Genomic DNA, 12,331 nt, shown 5'->3' with positions numbered 1-12,331 from the left:
TAGCCCACTGTCGGCTGCACTATGAGACGAGGAATCTCTCTATGTTACCAAGCAGTACTGACAGATGTCAGTGAACCGCCAAGCTCCAAAGGTTGTTGTTCCTTCTAATCCCCCCCCCCCACTTTTCTCTGCTCAATTGTACTTGGCCAGGACGGCATGGAGGCGCAGTGGTTAGCGCGGTCGCCTCACAGCATGAAGGTTCTGGGTTTGAGCCCCGGGGTAGTCCAACCTTGGGGGGGTCGTCGCCCCGGGTCGTCCTCTGTGTGGAATTTGCATGTTCTCACCGTGTCTGCGTGGGTTTCCTTCAGGGGCTCCGGTTTCCTCCCAGTCCAAACACATGTAGGTCAGGTGAATCGGCCGTAAGAAATTGCCCCTAGGTATATGAATGTGTGTGGGTCCTGTGTGATGGCCTGGCAGCCTGTCCAGGGTGTGTCCCCGCCTGTCGTCCAATGACTGCTGGGATAGGCTCCAGCATCTCCGCGACCCTGAGAGCAGCATAAGCGGTTCAGATAATGGATGGATGGATGTACTTGGCCAATTACCCCACTCTTCTGAGCGGTCCTGGCTGCTGCCCCACCCCCTCTGCCGACCCGGGGAGGGCTGCAGACTACCACATGCCTCCTCCCATACACGTGGAGTCGCCAGCCGCTTCTTTTCACCTGACAGTGAGGAGTTTCACCAGGGGGGGGGGATGTAGTGTGTGGGAGGATCACGTTATTCCCCCCCACCTCGAACATGAACAGGCACTCCGACCGACCAGAGGAGGCGCTAGTGCAGCGACCAGGACACACCCACATCTAACTTCCCACCCGCAGACACGGCCAAGCCGGAGATAACACGGGAATTCGAACCGGCGATCCCCGTGTTGGCGGGCAGCGGAATAGACCGCTACGCTACCCCGACGCCCAAGGTTACCGCTTTTATGGAAAGCTTTGTACTTTTAAACGAGCCGGAAATCTTCACGGATGAGCTACAGCACATTGTACACCGGTAGTGTGAATCTGCTGTAGCTTTCAATTATTCACGATAAACAAAGGCCACGGTATGTTCACATACACAACATACATCTGCATAATAAAACGAGGGAGTCGTCTCTGAAGTGCCGAGCGTTAATGTACAAAGAACATAAAGGAAGACGGCCTACAAATCAGTAACCTGTATTTGCTTTACACACGAGCGTAAAGTGCAATTAGCCAGCCACGCGTTCAGCCTCGTCCAATCAAAGTGTGGAACAACACGAGCAGATGAAGCATCAAACCGATAGACTGCGGCCATGGCCTTACAAGAGGAGATCAGACTGAGCCATGGCCTTACAAGAGGAGATCAGACTGAGCCATGGCGTGCTCCTGCAGAGCTTAACTGCCAACGTGCCTGTAAACCAGCGTTTCCCAACCCAGTCCTCAAGGACCCCCTATCCTGCAGATTTCCATTGTAACCCTGCATAGGTAGCCCTGTTTGTACTTACTCAACCAACCATCTCACAGCACTTAATGATGCAAGGTGTGCAACATCTGACATAACTCATTGCTGATTAGTTGAATAACTACAAACAGGTACCTATTCAGGGTTGCAAAGAAAATCTGCAGGATAGGGGGTCCTCGAGGACTGGGTTGGGAAACACTTCTGTAAACCAAGGCTTCCTCATCACACGGCGGTGAGAGGCACTGAACTCTTGACTGTTTTCACAGAATCAACTGGCTCAGCATTTCTCTCAGTAGGTAAAAACAAAACACGCCGAACATCACGGTCCTTCCAGAAAACAAAACCACACAGCCAGGCCTGAGGGTGGCCTGGCTGTGTGTTCACAATGTTGTTTTAAGTTTCTCTTTCGGCGCACTGCATCTTCAGGAATCGGCAGCATTTATTTGTCGTTTCGTTTCATGCACTTGCGTAAATGAACTGAAACGAAATACGGTTTCCCCCCCAGCCCACAGCAGTGCGACGCAAAGACAACAACACACATCCAAACCACAAACAAACTACAAAACTACAAAAACACACATACTATATATCCAAAATATCCAAGACAAAAAAGAAGAAAATCCACTGTTCAAGAAAGCAAACGCCAGCCAGCATGACTGTCGGAACCGCCGGTCTGCATGGGCTAGCAGTTAGCTTAGCCTGCCCCGCTTCCGCGTCCTGTCAGGCCGCCCTCGGCGCGTCCTCTTCAGGCCCAGCTCCGGGCAGGGCCGTGGTCCCTGGGCCCACCGGACACAGCAGACCAAGCTCTCCCTGCCGATCCAGCGCCAGCTCTCCCAGCCATCAAACGAAGACAAACTTAGACGCAGACGTGGACAAAGACACTGCATGGACACTACTGGGTGAGGGTGCCGCAAACGTGAGCTTGCCGCACCGCCATCTACACCCTTGAACTCAGGATTTTGCCCATAAATATGTCACTTCACATCTTCCGGACAACGTACCCTGCTGCAACATGCCATCGCCTATGTTAGTTGAGATGGCTGATCTTGGGGCAAGTACACAAGGGGCAACATTAAGAACAATGCCAATGGCCACCACTGCACAGTGGGTTACCTCAGCTTTGCTACACTTATTTTATTTTAACCAGGGGGCAAGCAAACAGGTTTTTGACAGTTTTTCATCACACTGACGAAAAATGGAAACAAAGCAGGCAGATGCACAACTGGGTAGATCGATTGGGCGAGGGGCCGGGGGGGGGGTCTGCCTAGAATCATCTGGAAAGAAAAAAAGATTTTGTACAATTCTACACATATTGCAGTAAGCACTTTTGCTCTTTTAGTGCAGTACCAGTCGGGCAGCGACACATACCAAACTGAAATATTCTAATCGATTTCATAACCTCCCTTTCACAAGTCTCAGTTCATCTCTTTCACTCAGCGAAACATCCAAGTGTAAGGACATCGCCGCCCGTTTCCCACAGCAGACGAAGCCATGGTTACTATGATAGCTTCATTGTCATTCTGGCTAGTACTCAATATTACCTCTGTTCCCTCGTCAAGCAGGACAGGGTGAGGGACAAGTAGCTAGAAATACTACGGAACCTGGACAATGCAAGCTAAGGAGAGAAACGTTATGGACTAGGGTCATTTTTACCCTAAACAGGGGGGGTGAGATAGAAATGAAAGGTGAACATGACAAACTGCTGCTGATGGGGAGGGAAATCTACTTAATATTCCCTGTGCACCATCAACAAACTTAGGGGATAAAAAAAAAAGTCAAATTCAATCAAATCAATTAGGCTACGCTGAGGGATGGTTTTTGTCTTACTTGACATTTTATGGTATGAATCCTCCTATCTCACCTTGCAATTAATTTTGTGGCAGGAATCGTATATTCTGCACCCTACGGTAGGATTTATCTTTGCAGTAAGCATTAAGTTTAGTGCAGTTAGCTCACTCTGCCCTCAGCCTATCCAATCCAATCAATAAAGACAGACCGTCATCGATACAAAGCACTGCTGTTCCGAGTCCAAGAAAGATTTTTGATGTTCTGCCTTCTTTCTGAAATGGAGAATTGGCCACAAAGTATGTGACTCAAACCATCTGAGAGAAACTCACAAGGGGCTTGAGCTAGGAGAATTTTTTTTTTAATTTAACATGGTATTTGAAATTGTAACCCTGCCACTGAGGATGCACAAGCCAGTGCATCATTAGTGCTGGGTCGAAGCCCGGATAAATGGGGAGGGTTGCGTGAGGAAGGCCATCCGGCGTAAAACCTTTGCCAAATCAAATGTGGGGATCATAAATCAAATTTCCATACTGGATCGGTCGAGGCCCGGGTTACCACCAACCGTCACCGGTACTGTAGGCCAGCAGGGTGCCGGTGGAAACTATACTAGTGTTGGGCGAAGGAGAAGGAGAGGGGGAAGGCATGTCCAGAGGCAGCGGGACAGGAGGAAGGGTAGAGTGTGGAAGGGAGAGTCAGAACTTTTGAATGTTGGCACTATGACTGGTAAAGGTTTGGAGACGGGGGTACTGACGAAAAGACAGGAGGTGGAGCTGGAGGTAGCAGAGTTGAAGATGATAAGATTTTCGTTGGGAGTGACGAAGAAAGACAGGATTAGGAAGGAGTATATTAGAGGGACAGCTCAGGTTGGACGGTTTGGAGACAAAGCAAGAGAGGCAAGATTGAGATGGTTTGGACATGTGTGGAGGAGAGATGCTGGGTATACTGGGAGAAGGATGCTGAATATGGAGCTGCCAGGGAAGAGGAGAAGAGGAAGGCCAAAGAGGAGGTTTATGGATGTGGTGAGGGAGGACATGCAGGTGGCTGAAGTGACAGAGGAAGATGCAGAAGACAGGAAGAAATGGAAACAAGAGGATCCGCTGTGGCGCCCCCTAACGGGAGCAGCCGAAGGTAGCAGCAGTAGTAGTAATAGTAGTAGCAGTAGTAGTAGCAGTAGCAGTAGTAGCATTAGTAGTAGTAGTAGTAGTAGCAGTAGGAGTAGTAGCAGCAGTAGTAGTAGCAGCAGTAGTAGTAGTAGTAGCATTAGTAGTAGTAGTAGGAGTAGTAGCAGCAGTAGTAGTAGTAGTAGCATTAGTAGTAGTAGTAGTAGTAGCAGTAGCATTAGTAGTAGTAGCAGCAGTAGTAGTAGCAGCAGTAATAGTAGTAGTAGCAGTAGTAGCAGCAGTAGTAGTAGTAGCAGTAGTAGTAGTAGTAGTAGCAGTAGTAGTAGTAGTAGCAGTAGCAGTAGTAGTAGTAGTAGTAACAGCAGTAGTAGTAGTAGCAGTAGTAGTAGTAGCAGCAGTAGTAGTAGTAGTAGCAGTAGTAGTAGTAGCAGTAGTAGTAGTAGTAGCAGTAGCAGTAGTAGTAGTAGTAACAGCAGTAGTAGTAGCAGTAGTAGCAGTAGTAGCAGTAGTAGCAGTAGTAGTAGTAGTAGTAGTAGATGGGTATGTGAAATTGTAACATGTTTTTATCAGCTCTTTGCTATCATTTTCAACCCTTTCAAACCTCACTGAAACACATCTGAACTTTGCAGCCCTGTTATTAATTTGATGACTGATGAGCGAGCTCCTTTCCAAGTCCGTGAGTTGCTTTGCATACAAGAGCGGTACAAAATATCAAAGGGTTGAAGCCTGAAAGCCACATGTTGTGACTTTCTACAGGGTGTGTTTGGGGGATGGCACAACCTCTTCTGGGATAAACTGAACCCAGCTGAGGCCATCACGACCCAAACTGCATGTCTAATGAGCACACACTCACTGGTATCATGCTAGGTTAAGGTTACAAAACCAACACGCCTTCGCATAACCACACGTGGGCACAACATAGACACACACACACACACACACACACACACAAACACACACACACACAGGCTCTGGTCTGACATGTTCATATTCCATATACCTCCTGGTTTCCTCTGTGTTTATGTGACAAGCGATGGATGCGCTTCTTCTGTGTTTGCTTTTTGGGGGGGGGACACGGTGGTGCAACAAGACTCTGGGGTACTGGAGGTAGTGTGTTGAGGATCTGGCAACACAACTCTTGAAAATGACTAACTGTTCAAGTAGATACACGTGCACACTAGGACTGAACCGCCATCCATCCATTACCCGAACTGCTTATCCTGCTCTCAGGGTCGCGGGGATGCTGGAGCCTATCCCAGCAGCCATTGGGCAGCAGGCGGAGAGACACCCTAGACAGGCTGCCAGGACATCACACAGGGCTGACGCACACACACACACACCCACGGGCAATTTCAGTACGGCCGATTCACCTGCCCTTCATGTCTTTGGACTGTGGGAGGAAACCGGAGAACCCGGGGGAACCCACGCAGACACGGGGAGAACATGCAAACTCCACACACAGGACGACCCGGAACAACCCCCAAAGCTGGACTACCCCGGGACCCGGGGCTCGAACCCAGGGCCTCTTGCCGTGAGGCGACCACGCTATCCACTGGGCCACCGTGCCACCCTAGGACTGAAATATTACTTGACATATAGGAGAAACTGCATATGGCCAAGTGCACTATCCAGATCCCAGAAGCTGCAGTTTTTTGACAGAGGTAAAATGTGTGGCAAAACACTCATCAGGAATCATATCGCAATCTTAATATCTGTCAAAAATAATCGCCAATATGATTTCTTTGACCATATCATGCAGCCCTAGTGCACACACACAACACACATCACACAACAGTCCCGAGCTTTTCCGTTCCAGCCTCGGTATTCCAGGCACTTGTAGCCGCAACGCTACACGATCAGGGCTCCTGCTCTTTGACCGCTCAGCCTTCACTAACAGTTGCCCTGCCAGTCAACACATCAACAGCACATTTGTGTGCTTTGGCATTTGTGTGTATGTGTGTGGCTGTGTCTGGTCGTGGGCACCACCATCTGGCCACCGGGCATTCACTGGGGCAAGACTGGGCCGCATGCCCAGGCACAGAGTGGCACCGCAGCCGTAGCGCTCGCGCACGTGCACGCGACACATGTAGAAACACACACACGGCACCACCTTCCAGTCATTGTCAAGTTTTGGAAAGTTAAAGTCATGGCACTTTATCGTACCCGTGTGGACGGGATGGCACAAAGCGTCAGGAACTGGAAGTGAGTCATGCGCCACTAAAGGTCAACAGCGAGAAACGATCTCGGGCACGCTCAGGACAAACATTTTTACGAGAACGGCTCACGTTGGGAACTTCTGCCGTTTGCCGTGTCTGCAGTGGAAGAACGACTTCCCGTCCTATTGGACAACAGAGGGGGAGCCGAGGTACGAGGGGAGAAAACTCATTTGTTCGCCAGTACCTCGACAAAACAAAGCCGACGTTGAATAAAAAACCCTCCGAATGCCGTAGAGAGGGGCTTTTGTTGACGTTTAATAGAAAGGCATCCGGAAGATTCCAAGTATTCCTTCCCCTTTATTTCATTGAGTTTTCCACATGATAGCCGACGGCGCTGGAGCAGCTTTACTACCGAGCCCCCCCCCCACCCCACCCCCCGGGCTCCGTGAGCCGGGCCACAGACTAACAGTTCGGCTCCAGTTCAAGACTTTGCAGCCCTAATAAGAAGAAAGTGCCTTGAAAATCTCTAACAAGAGGCTGATTGTGGAAAAGTTAGTGTGTGTTTGTGTGTGTGTGTGTGTGAATGTGTGCAACGCACCATGGAAAGGAGCCTCTCCACAGTGCAGTGGCCAGGAAGCTTTTACACTTTTAAAAAGAACGTTGCCTCCGATTTCGGAGGACGAGTTTTGATTTTGCAGTTGTTCCGGTGCATAAGCTAGCTAACCACATACAGGTAAGGTACATTGTGCGTATACTGGTGCGCTCCGCCGTGTCCGTCTGCCTCAGGCATGTGTGTAACTAACTAGCTAACATCTATTTCAGCATCTCTGATATATTCTCTGCACCACTGCCCCTCATCACCTCCTATTTCGCCTGCATAAGTCAACCCTTGTGTATAGGTCTGAAGATGGTTGTGTTGTCGTGTTGTTATTCTGTGTTAAGTACACCGAGGGGGCCACGAAACCGGAGTCAAATTCCACGCGTGGTGCAAACCTACACAACAAATAAACACGACTCTGATAAAGGATGCATCTGTTTGTTTCAGTACGCGTATGTGTGTGTGTACTGTATGTGCGCGCCGTCCAGAAAGCTGATGGAGCGGGAGGCCGTTCATCACAGAGGCCAAGTGTTCCACTTCCCCGAGCAGCATCCATCACTGCTGCAGCCCACTCCTCTCCGATCCCTCCATCCTCAATCTCTCCTTTCTCACCCCCTCCGCTGCCTCGACTCTCCCCCAACCCTGCCCCACCACCACCACCACCACCCACCCCCTTCCACACCCTACGATTTCTTGCCAGCAGAGCATGCCACCGGAGCAAAGCTCCTTTTCGTCCAGATTTATAATCCCCGGGGCCTCCAGCAAAAAAGGCTGCTGAAAGAGCTCTTTATAAAGCCCGGGGGGGGCAGTGGGCAGCTCACCTCTGGACAGCCACTCCACTCGGCGTAGCCAATAGTGTACCGTCCAGCATCATAAGCAGCCAGAGGGGACATTAACAGGGGGGGTCAGGGTGAATACACTATTACATTAGGAGCCTGCGTGATGATAACGACTCCAGATGCATCTCGTATAATCAGATGAGTATAGATGCAATAACCTCATTACATAAAAAATACTCATGGTGCAGATGCGGCGGGGGGGGGGGGACACAAGACCGTGATCCGGTGATGTGTGGGAGAAGCCATCGGGAGCCCAAGCGACAGATTGGGTCAACAACACGTGTGCTTTAACTTCACCCAGCCCAACACTTCAACACAACACCCGTGGCACCGCTGTCCGTCTCGGGAGAGAGATCCCTCCCTCCCTCCCTCCTCCGGTGCTCTCCCCGGAGGGTTCTTCCTATTGGTTAAAAGGGTTGTTTTTCCCTAGGGAGACGTTCCTCATCTTGATGCGAGGGTCTGAGGACAGGGATGCTGCGTTGCCGTAAAGCCCCATCAGGCAAATGCGCAACGTGTGACGCTGGGCTCTACAAATACAATAAGACAACATCCACCAGAGCGTCCTCTACAGAGCACCGTCAACACACACAGGTCGACACAAAGCGTGCTAACGTCACCACACAGGAGGCTTTCAACCTTGGCCTATTTCGAGTTGAAACGCCGGCTTTGCAGGACCAGCCGGACGCACGGGAGCATTCCTGCAAAAGCTCATCGTTTACGGCCTCAAGCGAGGCACTTAAAAAAAGAGAAAAACCCCTGCAAAGTCCGCAAGGGGCAGGCGAGGGGGGGTTTACGGGGCAACACTTTGGGGAGCCCGTTTTAAATTCCCTCCGCGCAGGGTGTACGCGACAAGCCCGCGCCGCTCCTAGCGACGATCCGACGGGCGACGCGCGGAGACGCGACAGTCTTTCGCGTCCGACTCGCGGCGCTGTGCGAAAACACGCCGCGAAGGAGACGAAGGTCGCCGGTCAAGACCGGCAAGCGCACCTTCCGCCGGACTACACACAGCGTAGCCCCCCCCCCCCAGCTGCGGGTCCAGTGGTGCCGAACTCGCCGGAGTTTGTGGGCAGCGCCGGTGGCCGTACGCGCACACCGGGCTTGCGGGGGTCCAGCGACGCGGCTGCGAAACCTGCCGTCTTACCAGACAGCTGGCCGGAGTTTGACGCCGCGCCGCGCCGCGCCGATCTGCGACCACCGACCGCCGACCCACTGTACTCGGAATGGACCAGCGCTTCTCCACGTCGAGCCCGACCTGCCCCCCCCCCATCGACCTGCGACCGCCGACCTGCGACCCACTTGTACTCGGAATGGACCAGCGGGTCGGCTTCTGCCGGCGCGCTTCTCCACGTCGAGCCCGACCTGCCCTGCCCCCCCCCCCCCCCATGTACCGTCTTAAGACGAACCATATCTGCCCCGTTTGATCCGGCTTGCCGTTCATATCAAACACCCCCCCCCTCCTCCTCCTCCTCTCTGCCCCCCACCTCGGTGGTCTAACTGTAGCTAGCAGGCTAACACGGCTAACTATCGACAGCCGAAAGCCTTCATTGTACGGAGCGAAGGAGGCTAGCTCCGTCGACCACCACACACACACACACACACACACGGACGGACACACACACCGCCGCCGCCGCCGCAGTGACGAGCCGCCCGATCCAAACAAGACGCCGCCGCCGCCGCCGCCGCTGCGGCAGGGCAGCGACAAGCACATCCGCGCCTCCTCGCCGCCGCCTAACAGCTCGCCGAGCGGAGGCTTACCTTTCTCCTCCGGGCTGTTTGTCTGTTTGTTTGTTTGTTTGTTTGTTTGTTTGTTCCCTCGGCCGGTAGTCCAAAAGATACGGTGACAACCGCGGTAAGGAAACGGGGGCTCCTCTCTCGCACGTCCGAGCCGCCTCTCGGTTGAACACACTGGAGGGACGGGGAAAGGGGGGGGGGGGCGAGCCGTAGCGCCGCTCCTCCCGCTGCCCACTCAGAGTGACGGCTCCCGGGGACCGTCTGCAAATTCACACCCCCCCGCAAAAAACGAAGAATGGCAAAACGTCTCCTCCAGCCGGCCAGTCGTAGTCAGGCGGCGAGAGCGCGCTTCAAACACATCGTAATACACATTTGATATGAGCAAAGACGTATAATAATACTATTAATAGAGTATGTTGGTGTAGTATATTAGTAATATAATATAGAATTAGTATGCCAGTGGTGTAGTATAGCAGTTTTAGTATAACCGGTTATTTCCTTGCCTGGTGCGGGATTCGATACTGGGTGTACTGCACCACAGGGCGACGTCACTAACCGCTCGGCTAAAGGGTCAAACCCGTTAGCTAGGGACTAACGGGTCTTATTAGTAGTTTACAGTATTATAGTGTGTTAGTATGATGTTTTAACGTTTTAAATATAAATACTGATGTTTTAATGTGAAGTATTATAGTATTAGAACTTGAAGCTAATCGCTTTCAAATGTTTTTCATCAAATGTGTGTTTCCTACTAATGTTGTTACCCTGTTTTTGCCATGTGCTCTATAAATGAAGCTTAACTTGACTATTGGTATATAATGAAAAATTAATAATAATACATTTTATTTGTGGGCGCCTTTCAGAGCACAGTCAGTTCTGTTCTATGCTATTGTAAGCTAGTAATAAGACACGTTAGCCCCTAGCTAACGGGTCTGACCCTTTAGCCGAGCGGTTAGTGACGTCGCCTTGTGGTGCAGTACACCTCGTATCGAATCCCGCACCGGGCAAGAAAATAACCGGTTACATTGGTGGCAGCGGTGGGACCCGGAAGTGTGCAGATCCTCAGAAGTCTCTTCGGAGCGCGGGAAGAACAAGCGCGAGGGCGCGCTTCCGGGGAGGGTGACGACTGTAAACTACTAATAAGACACGTTAGCCCCTAGCTAACGGGTCGGACCCTTTAGCCGAGCGGTTAGTGATGTCGCCTTGCGGTGCAGTACACACCGTATCGAATCCCGCACCGGGCAAGAAAATAACCGGTTACCCTATGTAAGTATCAGCAAATACGTATTTTCAATTCTAAAATGTAAACACACATACACAACATCTCGGATACACAACATCTTGGATTAGTTATGTTTGTTTTGTTTTCCCGCCAGCTATGTTGATTTCTAACAGAAATGGTCAAACCGGAAATCCAGAACAAGTGGCTTGGCTCCAGAAACGTCCATTCTTTCGTGATTGACGTTTGGCTAATTTGATCGATGGGGGCGTAGTGACTCAGTCCGTTGGATTTTAGATCACTGCTATTTTCAGGCCAGATGAACGACTCCAGTTACTCGTAAAAAACAAAAAAAACAAAAAACAAAAAAGAAGAGGAAAAATCCTTTAGCCCTCCTCTATTTGTTGTGAACTCCGCACCAATTCGGCTACACCAAGAAAACTAATTGGCTGTAAACAGGACCGTCCCTAACTTCCTTCCCATGCGTTGTGTCAAAACGTGGAGCAAAGCCTTTGTCTTTGCTTACATCTGCTGGTCAGAAAACGCAAATGCTGCTTTCGGGATACGATACCAGCAGCTGCTTTTAAATACCAAGTTGGCTCCGGAACCTCTTGAGTTTATTTTCAAACCCCTTTCCCGTTTTTAAAATGTGATTGTTTGGCGCAGCCATAAGGGAGCATTTCAGGAATCAGTACGGTAGTATGGTAAGGACACATGTGGGTATCCGTCATTTCATGTGACTGGAGTGACAAACAAGTGTGGCAAGGAGCACAAGGCCATATAACCAGGACATAACGTCAGTAGAAGATAAACGTGTTTATGCCCGAAAGTAGGACAAGTGACATTCCATCATGTAAGGGTGACCACTATTACGCAGGAAACAGTAGCAGCATGTCAAGACAACCATTAGACCAGTGTTTCTCAACCCAGTCCTCAAGGAACCCCTATCCTGCAGATTTTCATTGTAACCCTGCATAGGTAGCCCTGCTTGTACTTACTCGACCAATCCTCTCGCAGCACTTAATTATGCAAGGTGTGCAACATCTGACAAAATTCATTGCTGATTGGTTACATAACTACAAACAGGTACCTATTCAGGGTTGCAAAGAAAATCTGCAGGATAGGGGGTCCTTGAGGACTGGGTTGAGAAACACTGGTCTAGACTGTCAGAGGGCGATGACTGAAGACATCCTAACGTCATCCTGGCATCGATAGAGAGGGTCCAACATGTCCTGATCCAACAAGGACCCTGATTAACAGCAGGACATTGACCGGTAGATTGTTCACTAGATCTGTAAATGGTCTAAAGACAGGGAGGCTGTTGTCTGATTTTCAGTCACTCTGCAGACCGGACTCACACTTTGTTGATTCGTCAATAAAAGTCCTGTTTTGAAGGATCCTCGTCTCGTTGACTTTTTGCTGTTGTTGTTGCAAGTTCTCTGTAACACTGGCCACCACAT

At 50.6% G+C, this 12,331-nt stretch overlaps 1 protein-coding gene across 1 annotated transcript in view; it reads right to left on the bottom strand.

Moving 5' to 3' along the window:
* Positions 1–9,811, bottom strand: part of mgat5 (alpha-1,6-mannosylglycoprotein 6-beta-N-acetylglucosaminyltransferase) — a 187,187-nt gene extending 177,376 nt beyond the window's left edge. The window contains exon 1 of the mRNA XM_056301107.1: positions 9,680–9,811. The gene's annotated coding sequence lies outside the window, so the exon portion shown is untranslated. The remainder of the gene's footprint in view (positions 1–9,679) is intronic.
* Between the last annotated feature and the right edge of the window lie 2,520 nt (positions 9,812–12,331).

Source organism: Lampris incognitus, chromosome 21, assembly GCF_029633865.1.
Source record: "Lampris incognitus isolate fLamInc1 chromosome 21, fLamInc1.hap2, whole genome shotgun sequence".
NCBI classification, from domain to species: domain Eukaryota; kingdom Metazoa; phylum Chordata; class Actinopteri; order Lampriformes; family Lampridae; genus Lampris; species Lampris incognitus.
Note: the sequence above shows the minus strand (reverse complement) of the source record. Positions and strands in the feature narration are given on the sequence as shown.